Below are 13,836 nucleotides of genomic sequence, written 5' to 3'. Positions count from 1 at the left end.
CAACACAAATCTACACACACACATCTCACACACACACAATCTCACACACCACATCTCACACACACACATCTCACACCCACACATCTCACACACACAATCTCACACACACACATCTCACACACACACTCTCACACACACCCACACATCTCACACACACACACATCTCACACACACACATCTCACACACACATCTCACACACACACACATCTCACACACACATCTCACACACACACATCTCACACACACACATCTCACACACACATCTCACACACACACACACACACACATCTCACACACACATCTCACACACACATCTCACACACACACATCTCAACACACACATCTCACACACACACATCTCACACACACACATCTCACACACCACACACATCTCACACACACATCTCACACACACACATCTCACACACACACATCTCACACACACATCTCACACACACATCTCACACAACACATCTCACACACACACATCTCACACACACATCTCACACACACACTCTCACACACCACACATCACACACACATAACTCACACACACACATCTCACACACACACATCTCACACACACATCTCACACACACACACATCTCACACACACAACATCTCACACACACATCTCACACACACATCTCACACACACATCTCACACACACACATCTCACACACACATCTCACACACACATCTCACACACACATCTCACACACACATCTCACACACACACATCTCACACACACACATCTCACACACACATCTCACACACACATCTCACACACACACACATCTCACACACATCTCACACACAACACACACATCTCACACACACATCTCACACACACACATCTCACACACACACATCTCACCACACACACATCTCACACACTCAACACATCTCACACACACATCTCACACACACACACACACACACACACATCTCACACACACATCTCTCACACACACATCTCACACACACACACACACACACACACACATCTCACACACACACATCTCACACACACATCTCACACACACACATCTCACACACACACTCTCACACACACATCTCACACACACATCTCACACACACATCTCACCACACACATCTCACACACACACATCTCACACACACACATCTCACACACCACATCTCACACACACTCACACACACACTCACACACACATCCTCACACACACATCTCACACACACATCTCACACACACATCTCACACACACATCTCACACACACATCTCACACACACACATCTCACACACACACATCTCACACACACACATCTCACACACACAAATCTCACACACACATCTCACACACAACATCTCACACACACAACACACATCTCACACACACATCTCACACACACACATCTCACACACACACATCTCACACACCACACATCTCACACACACATCTCACACACACATCTCACACACACACATCTCACACACACACATCTCACACACACATCTCACACACACATCTCACACACACACATCTCACACACACATCTCACACACACACATCTCACACAACACATCTCACACACACACATCTCACACACACACATCTCACACACACATCTCACACACACATCTCACACACCACACATCTCACACACACAAATCTCACACACACACATCTCACACACACATCTCACACACACACACTCACACACACACATCTCACACACACATCTCACACACACACATCTCACACACACATCTCACACACACACATCTCACACACACACACTCTCACACACACACATCTCACACACACACATCTCACACACACACATATCACACACACACATCTCACACACACATCTCACACACACATCTCACACACACACATCTCACACACACACATCTCACACACACACATCTCACACACATATCTCACACACACACATCTCACACACACACATCTCACACACACACATCTCACACACACACATCTCACACACACATCTCACACACACACATCTCACACACACATCTCACACACACACACCTCACACACACACATCTCACACACACAAATCTCACACACACAAATCTCACACACACACATCACACACACACACATCTCAACCACACACACATCTCACACACACATCTCACACACACATCTCACACACATCTCACACACACACATACACACACACATCTCACACACACACACATCTCACACACACACATCTCACACACATCTCACACACACATCTCACACACACATCTCACACACACAATCTCACACACACATCTCACACACACATCTCACACACACATCTCACACACACACATCTCACACACACATCTCACACACAATCTCACACACACATCTCACACACACACATCTCACACACACACATCTCACACACACAATCTCACACACACACATCTCACACACACATCTCACACACACACCACACACACACCTCACACACACACACACACACACATCTCACACACACACTCACACACACACACACACACACACATCTCACACCACACACATCTCACACACACACACACACAACACAACACACATCTCACACACACACACATCTCACACACACTCACACACACACATCACACACACACACACACACATCTCACACACACATCTCACACACACATCTCACACACACAAATCTCACACACACACATCTCACACACACATCTCACACACACACATCTCACACACACATCTCACACACACAAATCTCACACACACACATCTCACACACACATCTCACACACACAATCTCACACACACACATCTCACACACACAAATCTCACACACACAAATCTCACACAACACACATCTCACACACACATCTCACACACACATCTCACACACACATCTCACACACACATCTCACACACACACATCTCACACACACACATCTCACACACACACATCTCACACACACAAATCTCACACACACACATCTCACACACACATCTCACACACACACATCTCACACACACATCTCACACACACAAATCTCACACACACACATCTCACACACACACATCTCACACACACATCTCACACACACATCTCACACACACATCTCACACACACATCTCACACACACATCTCACACACACACATCTCACACACACACATCTCACACACACAAATCTCACACACACACATCTCACACACACATCTCACACACACAAATCTCACACACACAAATCTCACACACACAAATCTCACACACACAAATCTCACACACACAAATCTCACACACACAAATCTCACACACACACATCTCACACACACATCTCACACACACATCTCACACACACACACATCTCACACACACACATCTCACACACACATCTCACACACACATCTCACACACACATCTCACACACACATCTCACACACACATCTCACACACACACACATCTCACACACACATCTCACACACACACATCTCACACACACATCTCACACACACACATCTCACACACACATCTCACACACACAGGGGCCAACGTCATAGAAAGTAATTTTTCCAAAAATTTATAGCAATTCAGTCACGTTCATTAAAAACAACAAAAAGAGCCTTAAGAACAGGTGAGTAATAGTTCCCACAGTAATACTACTGGTAACACTTCATGTCTGGAGTATACGGTACACGCTGACCCAGGTACTAAGCTTTCTTTGTAATCAGCAGGGGACGCCGTTATTTCAGGATAAATGATGCCATAAAAAGCAAGTAAATCCAGGATTTGGGAAAAATGTAAAATACATTTGTTGCTTTTGATAAATTACCCCCTTCCCCCTAAATTCTTACACCCACAATAGCTGTAGTGCTGTCTATATCTATCTAGATTGAATGTGACCATATATTGGTTTTAATGAAATGGCTTCAGGTTTTAAAGGGGTTGTTCGAGACCTTAAAAAAACTGATTAAAACCATAAATATGTAATCACCTCCGTGGACCCTCCCGATGTCCCGTGCCGCCACCTCTCTGATTTTAATCAGCCCCGATCCGGGCCACATATCAGTTTTTCTTAGGTCTTGGACAACCCCTTTAAGTTGATGCCTATAAATTCAACCATTTGCCTTTATTCCAGTTGTTTCAATGGCTAGCCAACGTCTCCAAACTATGTGCATGAGGCCTAAGCGAAAGAACTCATAGATCCAGGCACCGGGACTGTGGCATCTTCCTATATGTGTAATCCATGGCTTCCTTCCTTCTAAACATCAACTTTTAGGATTATGCAAATGAACTAGAAGGGCTCTGGGGTGGTGTTACCAGAGCCCCTTTATGCTGTAGCTTCACAGGCTGTTACACAGTGCAGTAGCACTTCCTCTGTATCACCGTGTGCTGAAACTTCCTGCTGCAATGAGATTACAGCAGTCAGAGGGGGCACTTAGGGGCTATGGTAACTCCCTCTACAGCAGTGATGGCGAACCTTTTAGAGACAAAGTGCCCAAACTACAACCAAAATCCACTTATTTACCGTTAAGTGCCAACGTGGCACTTTAAGCGGTAACTTACTGCTACCTGTTCTTCCACTTCTTTCAATTGTATCAGCCGCCTGAGGCCACCAATACAGTTGAAAGAAGAAGGGCAAATTCAGACTTTCATTATAGGTTCTCTCCAAGTTGCCTGGGACAGCAGGAAGTTTTGATGGGTTTGGTCCTGTTTGGTGAACTCTGTCCTGGGGTGATGACCTGAGTGCCCACAGAAAGGGCTCTGAGTGCCACCTCCGGCACCCGTGCCATAGGTTCGCCACCACTGCTCTAGAGCCTTTGTGACTCACATTAGCATAATTTTAAAAGTTAGATATAGATAACAAATATAAGAAGATACTGAAGTCACCGTCCCCGGATTTATGAGTAATGTTTCCTTTAATGTATGTTCTCTCCATGTCTGTGTGTTTTAGATACTCCAAAAACATATCGAGGCAGGTTAGTTACAGGAAATACAGATGAATGAGGGACCAACTGCGTGATAAAAATCGCTTCAAAAAGTGTTTTCACTACATAAACAGAGGAAAGTAAATAATTGTACCCCTACTGATGCAATCTCCTGACCTCTCGGAAGTAACGGCAGGAGAGTTTGGCAAAAGTCCAGATTTGAAGTGTTTTTCAGCCTCTATAAGTTCTGGCTTTCCCTTGCAAAAAAAAAAAATTATAAAAAAGAATTTGCCACAACTATCAGAATTTTCACTATGTGTTACACATGTTACGAGTCTAATCAATCGAAACAAAGCAAATCTGCTAAAACTGAGACAAGTGCATGAAGTGCCAACATTGCTTCATGGAAAGTCATTGTGGTTTTCTTCTGTCTGAATAAACAGGCGGCTAAGGAGCCAGGACGGGAGTCAGCTGCCGGGCCAGAACCACCAGAACAGTCCAATCTGACCACCCACATACTATAAGTACCAGGTACCGGCAGCTCATGTACAGAGAAGCAGCGAGTGATAGTATCACTAGAGTATCAATTATTAAAGGGAATATCCAATGAAACATTGTTGCTTTCTTCCAAAAACAGTTCCACTACTGACCATGGGTAACGTGTGGTGCTGCCAGCGAGCTCCATGCATTTCTACACAGCTGAGCTGCAATACCAGCACGAACCATACTCGGGGGTGGCGCTGTTTTTGGAAGAAATCAGCCATGTTTTTCAATCCCTGAACCATTCTCCGATATAGATACCATATAATATACATCAATACATAAATCATTAGAAGAAACTACCAATCGAGAATATAGATGAAAAGGAATAATAGGAAATACATTTATGAAGCCTTATTATTATTATTTATTCATAGAGCAGCATTCATTCCATGGTGCTGTACAATCAGTGAGGGGTTCACATACATCAGAGCGTCCGCCCCCGAGGGCTCACAATCTACAAGGGAGGGAAGATGGAGACACAAGGTGAGGGAGCAGAGTAGTGCAGTTACACCTAAACAGATGAGTTTTCAGGGTATGTTTGAGAGCTTTGGGGAAACTGTCACCAGATACTAGCAGGGTATGAAATGTCCTTTCTAGAATTCCCTCTTGTAAAATGTCGGCCATAAATATAAAAAAAAAAATCTCTACCAAAGTCATGTGACAATGAGCACAGAAGAGTCATATTTGCCAGAGAAGAGTCCAGTTTAGAGGCTGCAGGGGGAGTTATCTTCAGTTCTATAGCACCTAGAAATATGTCAGGAGGTTGTGAAATGTCCATTCTAGAGTTCCCTCTTTTATGTGTCATGTGACAATGAGCAGAGCAGAGAAGAGTTACAACTGCCTAAGATGAGTCAAGTTTAGAGGCTGTAGCGGAAGTCCAGTTCTACAGCACCTAGAAACATGCTTTTAAATGTTAAGAACCTCATCTTTCATATCACATCAGGAACGAGGCTGAGCTACAGAACCAGAGATGGAGGAAGTTAAAAGACGTAAAGCAACTGAATCTTTATCACAGAAACACAAACCTTCAATCTGAAAGACGAGATTCTAATCTTTAATATGTTTGTAGGTCCTGTAGCCACTTATATAACTCCTAAAATTATCCCAAAAATGAATGGTTTAGGCTATTTAATTTCTTTACCACGTCCTTTACTGCTTCTGAAATTAGTAATTGCATCAATTTCCCTGGAGCATGGAAGGGATGGGTTAACAACCCCTTCCGAATGTATCAGCGATCATTTACATATTTAAGCTTTAAAAAAAAGCTAAAAAACAAATACAACTCAGTATGTGACCAGCGCATTGAGAGCGACTGAAGAACACACGGCCGCTATCACTATAACCGCTACAATAAATGTAACAACCTATTTACGGGGGTTACATTAACTGCGTAAAAGCTAAATAAACAAGAGACAGAACAGATCCTGTCACTTTCCTGCTATTAGTAACCAGTTCCAGTCATTTAAAATATGTAAAAGTATATTTTTATTAATATTTTGCCAAAGTAACGAGAAATAAAACAAAGTAAGTGCCATAAAATGTTCTGACTGGTTAATGGGACTTATAGAGGAAGTTCTGGTTACAATGTAAAACCTAATCGCAGCAATAATCTGATATCGCTGGGGAAGCTCTAGAGAAGTCCGTGGCCTGTACAATCCTGTCAGGGTTTTATTATTCTCTACCAACACATTAGATGCTGAGGACAAGTTAGATTCTTATTGGGTATAATTTGTCCAGATATCTTCTCCTGACCCTTTCAGTTGTATAATTATCATAATTCATCTTGACTCCCGGCACTTTTTGTCGGTGCACCCACCATTTATTTGTCATTTGTTGTTTTTGACACTTGTGCTGCTTTTAAATTTTCTTTTTATATCTTTATGTCTATCTATCTCCATGTATCTCTATCTCTATCTATCTGTTTGTCTGTCTTACTCTTTCTGAGCTTTTTTCACCTATCTGAAGTCTACCTAGAGTGCTGTTTTTTAACTTCAATATCTATCTATGTATCTCTCTCTCTCTCTCTATCCATATTACCTCACACATAGCAAAATAGGAGCTGAGATGTGATTGGTAGCTAACTGCCACAGCAGCGGCAGACAATGGCTCCTGTATATGGTGGTTAATAAGTGGATTTTGGAAAGTGCAGGGTTAAAATTTCGACTCAAAACTTAGTCTATGTCGTTCCCTGAATCTCAGAGTGCGGCTGTGCAGGATTTGGTGATTGTCAACGCAACGGTGCAGATTCCTTAAGCGGACATACATATACACACTCACGTAAATTCATACACATACACACACATACATACATACATTCAGCTTAGTTTAATTAGATAATTTTTTTCATTAAGGGCTAGGGTCAAGGTTAGGGTTAGAATTAGGGTTAACGCTAACTAACCCTGACACACACACATACATACAGACATACACACACACATACATAGACATGCACATATACAATACACACACTCATACATACATGCACACATACACGTACATATACACACACACATACATATACATACATACATACATACATACACTCAGCTTAGCTTAACCCCTTAACGCTCTGCGCCGTAGCTCTACGGCGCAGAGGTATAAGGGATGTATGAAGAGGGCTCACGGGCTGAGTCCTCTTCATACAGAGGTGGGGGTTTTTGCATTTTGCACAAAACCCCCACCGCTAATAACCGCGGTCGGTGCTTGCAAAGTCGCCGGCGGCGTTTAAAAGACGGCGGCGCGCGGGCGCCGCCATCTTTTTTTCGATCGCCACGCCCCCGAACGTCATCGGGGGGCGGCGATCGGTTGCCATGGTAGCCTCGTGTCTTCTTTTGACACGAGGCTATCTGGCAGCTGCAGATTCGTTACAATGAGCCAGTGGCTCATTGTAATGAATGTGCTGCAAAAATGCCATATATTGCAATACAGAAGTATTATACAGAAGTATTGCAGTATATGGTAGCAGCGATCTGACCATCTAGGGTTAATGTACCCTAGATGGTCTAAAAGATAGTGAAAAAAAAAAAGAAAAAAAAAAGTTTAAAAAATAAAAAAAATTAATAAAATATTAAAAGTTCAAATCACCCCCCTTTCCCTAGAACGGATATAAAACATAACAAACAGTAAAAATCACAGACATATTAGGTATCGCCGCGTCCCAAAATGCCCGATCTATCAAAGTATAAAAACAGTTACGGCCGGCGGTGACCTCCGAGGCGGGAAATGGCGCCCAAATGTCCGAAATGCGACTTTTACACCTTTTTACATAACATAAAAAATGAAAAAAAAAATGATCAAAATGTCGCACAGACCTCAAAATGGTAGCAATGAAAACGTCGCCTCATTTCGCAAAAAATTACACCTCACACATCTCCGTGCGCAAAAGTATGAAAACGTTATTAGCGTCAGAAGATGGCAAAATTTTTTTTTTCTTTTTTGTACACATTCGTTTAATTTTTGAAAATGTATTAAAACACAATAAAATCTATATAAATTTGGTATCTCCGCGATCGCACTGAACCAAAGAATAAAGTAGGCGTGTTATTTGGAGCGAAGAGTGAAAGTCGTAAAAACTGAGCCCACAAGAACGTGACGCACGTGCGTTTTTTTTTCAATTTTTCCACATTTTGAATTTTTTTGCAGCTTCGCGGTACACGGCATGTTAAAATAAATAACATTACGGGAAAGTAAAATTTGTTACGCACAAAATAAGCCCTCACACAGGTCTGTACACGGAAAAATGAAAAAGTTATGGATTTTTGAAGTTGGAGAGCGAGAAATGAGGCGAAAAACCCTCCGTCCTTAAGGGGTTAATTAGATAATTTTTTTCATTAAGGGCTAGGGTCAAGGTTAGGGTTAGAATTAGGGTTAACGCTAATACTAACCCTGACACACACACATACATACACATATACAATACACACACTCATACATACGTGCACACATACACACACATACATACATATACATACATACACTCAGCTTAGCTTAATTAGACTTTTTTCATTAGGGCTAGGGTCAAGGTTAGAGTTAGAATTAGGGTTAACGCTAATACTAACCCTAACACCAACCCTAACAATAACCCTAATGAAAATGAACAGAACAAGATAGGACCTTTTTATATTGAAAATCAGTCTTTAAAGGGGACAAAGGGGGGTTACATACTAATTTTCAGGACAATTTGAGCAACACTGGATTGTTGAAGGCGAGTTAGAAAAAAATTCAGTGCCACAAAATTGGCTGATTTGTACCAAATTTACACATAGATTTGCTCATCTCTAATGATAACATAAAATTAATAATGGAAGAAAGAGAAAAAGTCTACAAGATCAGACTACACGCTGTTGTCTGTCACCATGGAGACTTATCGTAACTGTAGTAAAGTTTTGTAAAGTTGCTTCTTTATGCAGTGGGGATGCAGTAGAGCAATAAACATCTACAAGGTCTAAAGTAATATTTATCCCTCAAGGTTTCATCACACAATGGGCTCCAGGTTACCAAATCTTTGACTTCTTTACTATCTAGAGGTCAAATATTCCAAGTGGAAGTTCTGTAATTAAAAGGGTATTATCATTTCAGCAAATTAATATTAATAATTTAAGGATAAAAAGTTATACCATTTTCCAATATTGTTTCAGAATCAGTTCCTCCTGGTTTTTTAGATCTCTGCTTGCTGTCATTCTATAGGAAGCTTCTATGTTACTTCCAGTGGACAGAAATCTGACCATGGTCACACAGGTGCACGGCTCGTTATATCACACAGGTGCACGGCTCGTTATATCACACAGGTGCACAGGCTGTTAGTATCACAGAGAGTAATCAGAGCCCCGCACCCAGGGGGTAAATAGGAGAGGCAGGGCCCCACAGCTGGCTGCTGAATGGGACCCCCTTCCCACTTATGCAAAATATTTGTATACTTACACATGCAAATTACAATCACACATTTATATACTAATGCACACATATAGAACATATACACACACATACAAACATTCAACACACAGGCGGTCCCCTACTTAAGGACACCTAACTTACAGACAACCCCTAGTTAAAGACGACCCCTCTGCCCACTGTGACCTCTGGTGTTACTATTACTATAGTCTCAGGCTGTAATGATCAGCTGTAAGGTGTCTGCAATGAAGCTTTATTGATAATTACAGCAAAAAATTTTGAAACTCCAATTATCACTGTGGCAAAAGGTGTTTCTGAGAATCCATTACATGTGCTGTGCATAGACTATGGGGGATGTGTCATTGCACTTACATCAGTTTTCTGGGGGACATTGATGTTACTCCAAATGCTCTGGTGTGATTGTACGTCCCTGCCTGGCATAAAATTGTGCTATTGCCTGGCTCAGGCTATAGCTGCTGTGCACACATGGAGGTGGCACAAGAGGAATCTGCGTCTCTAAAATACTGCCTCTGCCCATCTGTGACATATTTGCAAGTCTGGAGTTAGACGGAATTTGACGGCTTTTAAAAATGTTGCAAATTTAGGCACAATCCAGTGTCTTAGTAACGCAGGAAAAAAAATAGGAAGTGGTTGTTACATTTTTGTCCAAAGTCGATATAATAAATCCGACAAAAGAGCTTAAAAGATACAGATCCCTGACTAAATCTAGTGACAAGTGTCAATGTAACACGTGTAGATTGTTTATTACATGCCTTGTATTGTCTATGGGATGCACCGCACTCTCTTTCCCTAATCTCAAGCATTTCGGACACACACAACAGCAGATGATGTAAATAAATGTTGCGTGATGTAAAGTAACCGGCGTGGAGACAAACAAAATGATTTCATTAAAGAGGCCGCGGTCCTGACATAGCTTCTTGTGAAGAGCTCCAGCTCACAGAAGGGCAGAGATGGGATAGAAATGTGACTCAACCCTCATCCAAAATATTTTTTGTTTTGTTTTTTTTTTCAGTAGGATTTCGACACAGTTGGATGCAAAAACAAAGAGCGAATAAGTAACCAGTAACCAGCTTCTCCTTTAGCAGCTTTTAAAAAGACAAAACAAGGAGACCACAAAAAAGGTTTCGGCCGAATTTCCTTTCCACTAGCGGAGCTTCTTATACGTTATACATTATACGGCATGAAGCGCCTCATCTCTGTGTTGTGTGATTAAATCCAGAATTGTCGGCTACTGTGTTAATGTGAATATTGCAGAAGAGAATAAAAGGATTCAGAAAACGTTCATTGCCCAGCATGCCATACTGAGCCCACACAGTCATTCAGTCTTACTTAAAGGGAACCTGTCACCCGGAGACCTCGATTTTAGCCCTCCACACTTCCCCATAGAGCATTGCATGTACACTGCTAAACATCTTTTATCGCAAGAATCGGCTTTACATCGAAAAAGATAACTTATATTTTACCTTTGAAAGACCTGTGCAGTGTGACTACTCCAGTCGCCAAATGGGCGGGGTTGAAGAGGAGTATATTCCCCCCCACCCTCGGGAAACGTCTCCTCACTGCCGCATTTTCAAATCAATATTACCGCCCCTCATCCGCCCTTCGTCTTCATTTCAACGCCCCCTTGCTCGGCCCTACTGTTGACGTCACCTACTCACATCCCGCCTGCTTGCCGCAACTCTCGTTGACCGCGTCTGGCATTCTCGCGCCTGCGCGGTCAGACATGCGCAGATGAAGCAGTGCTGGCCGCAAGTTCTCCACATTCGTCTGCGCATGCACCACACTACGTTGACAACATGCCCTAGGTAGTGTGGCGCATGCGTAGATGAATGCAGGCAAAAACTCTTCTCTGCTCATTTTCACTTGACATTAGATATTTTTTTTTATAGCTGAAACGGTGAGATTTCACATAAAAGAGGGAATTCTACAAAAGATATTCATACCTTACCTGAGGGGGTTGGTAGTTAAACACCTTCCCTCAAATCGCAGTACGTCCGCAGGCAGCAAGTGTAGTATGGAGAGGGTTCATGAGCTGGCAGAGATAAAGTGATCAAATGTCGTACAGTCCTCATAATGAGAGCAAAGAAAACATCATCTTATCCTGCAAAAAAATGACAAGAGGTCATGGCTGCTGAGGTCAGAAATGTAGACCGGGTACACCAAACCTTCGGAAATGTGCTGATTTTATCATTGTCTAAAGCCGGAAGCTCTTCCATTCACATAATATGATTGAGACGATCCACAAATTGTGCCCTAGACAGAGGGGAAGGGGACCTCCAATGGTGTGTTATAACCGTACAGACTGCACCTAGAAAATGTCGGAGAAGTCCTTTCTTAGCTTTCGTAACAGAATATGGGAATAGCGATGATTAAGCTAATTCCGGAGAAGGAGAAATCACTTCCCCACTTACTTTGGTATATAGGTCCCAGACCGCCTGCCAGAACTGTTTAATTATGGGGCATCCCCACCAGGTATGTAGGTGCGATCCTATATCCCTTTAAATCTATTAAGACATAAAAAAACCTATATAAATTTGGTATCTCTGTGATCGTACTGACCCCAAGAATAAAGGGGAGAGGGTTACAATTGGCACCATGTTAAATATTACTGTTTCTGGGGACTTTGCAATGCCAATGTTGAGCTCCTCTCTACTTACTTAGGCTACGTTAACACGATGTATGCCCACCGTACCATAATACGACGGGCATACATCGGATCCGGGGAGAGGAGGAGGGCCCCCCGCCCCTCTCCATAGAGTAACATAGGGCTCAGCACCGTATTCCATGTCCTATCCTTCTACGGGCTACGGAACGATAGGATGTTGCACGTGTGCTGCACCATACCGCTCCCGTGCGGCGCCGTGAGGCCATTGCGGAGTATTGGGGACATGTATATGGCGTATATACGTTGCCCATACGTTTGTGTGAATGTAGCCTTAATCCCATGAAGATTCCCACCCCCGCGTCTTACCCAGCCCTTAGTTGTGTACACTGATGGTCACAAGCTCATTGCCATCAATAAGGTTTTCATAACCCAGCACTGGAAAAAGTTTTAAGCCGTGGACATGGTCCATTACAAATAATCCTAAAATTATAAATCTGACATTGACCTGCTGGGAACTAGCAAATATCACAGTCATATTCCAAAAATGTATATTTTTAGTATATAATGTGTTTTGTATGGAGAATAAGTGAAAGTCACGCATGCAGCGCTCTGCTCTCTGTGTACACACGCTGGCGGATAAGGAGTGTATCACGCACTCTGTCATACCAGACATTTCTACCCTAGAAAACAGCATTTTCTTTTGGCAGAGAATAAGATAATTTAGTAGGTGCTGTACTTAGGATCTGCCAGATCTCTCACAAAACTGATAGGAGCGTAAACCGATAAAGACAGCGAAAATGGAGGCTGAAGCGTCCGGTATCTTTTATATCTGTGACTTGTAAGAGGCAGAAA

The 13,836-nt window shown here is 42.5% G+C and overlaps 1 long non-coding RNA gene across 1 annotated transcript in view; it reads right to left on the bottom strand.

Moving 5' to 3' along the window:
- The window catches only part of LOC140106761 (uncharacterized), a 16,986-nt gene extending 4,305 nt beyond the window's left edge, over nt 1–12,681 (bottom strand). The window contains exons 1-2 of the long non-coding RNA XR_011850850.1: nt 12,328–12,681; nt 5,080–5,182 (exon numbers count right to left, since the gene is read on the bottom strand). This is a non-coding gene — a long non-coding RNA (uncharacterized lncRNA). The remainder of the gene's footprint in view (nt 1–5,079; nt 5,183–12,327) is intronic.
- Nucleotides 12,682–13,836: the final 1,155 nt, after the last annotated feature.

This window comes from Engystomops pustulosus, chromosome 11 (genome assembly GCF_040894005.1).
Source record: "Engystomops pustulosus chromosome 11, aEngPut4.maternal, whole genome shotgun sequence".
Classification (NCBI taxonomy): Eukaryota; Metazoa; Chordata; class Amphibia; order Anura; family Leptodactylidae; genus Engystomops; species Engystomops pustulosus.
This window is presented reverse-complemented; position numbering and strand designations above follow the sequence as displayed.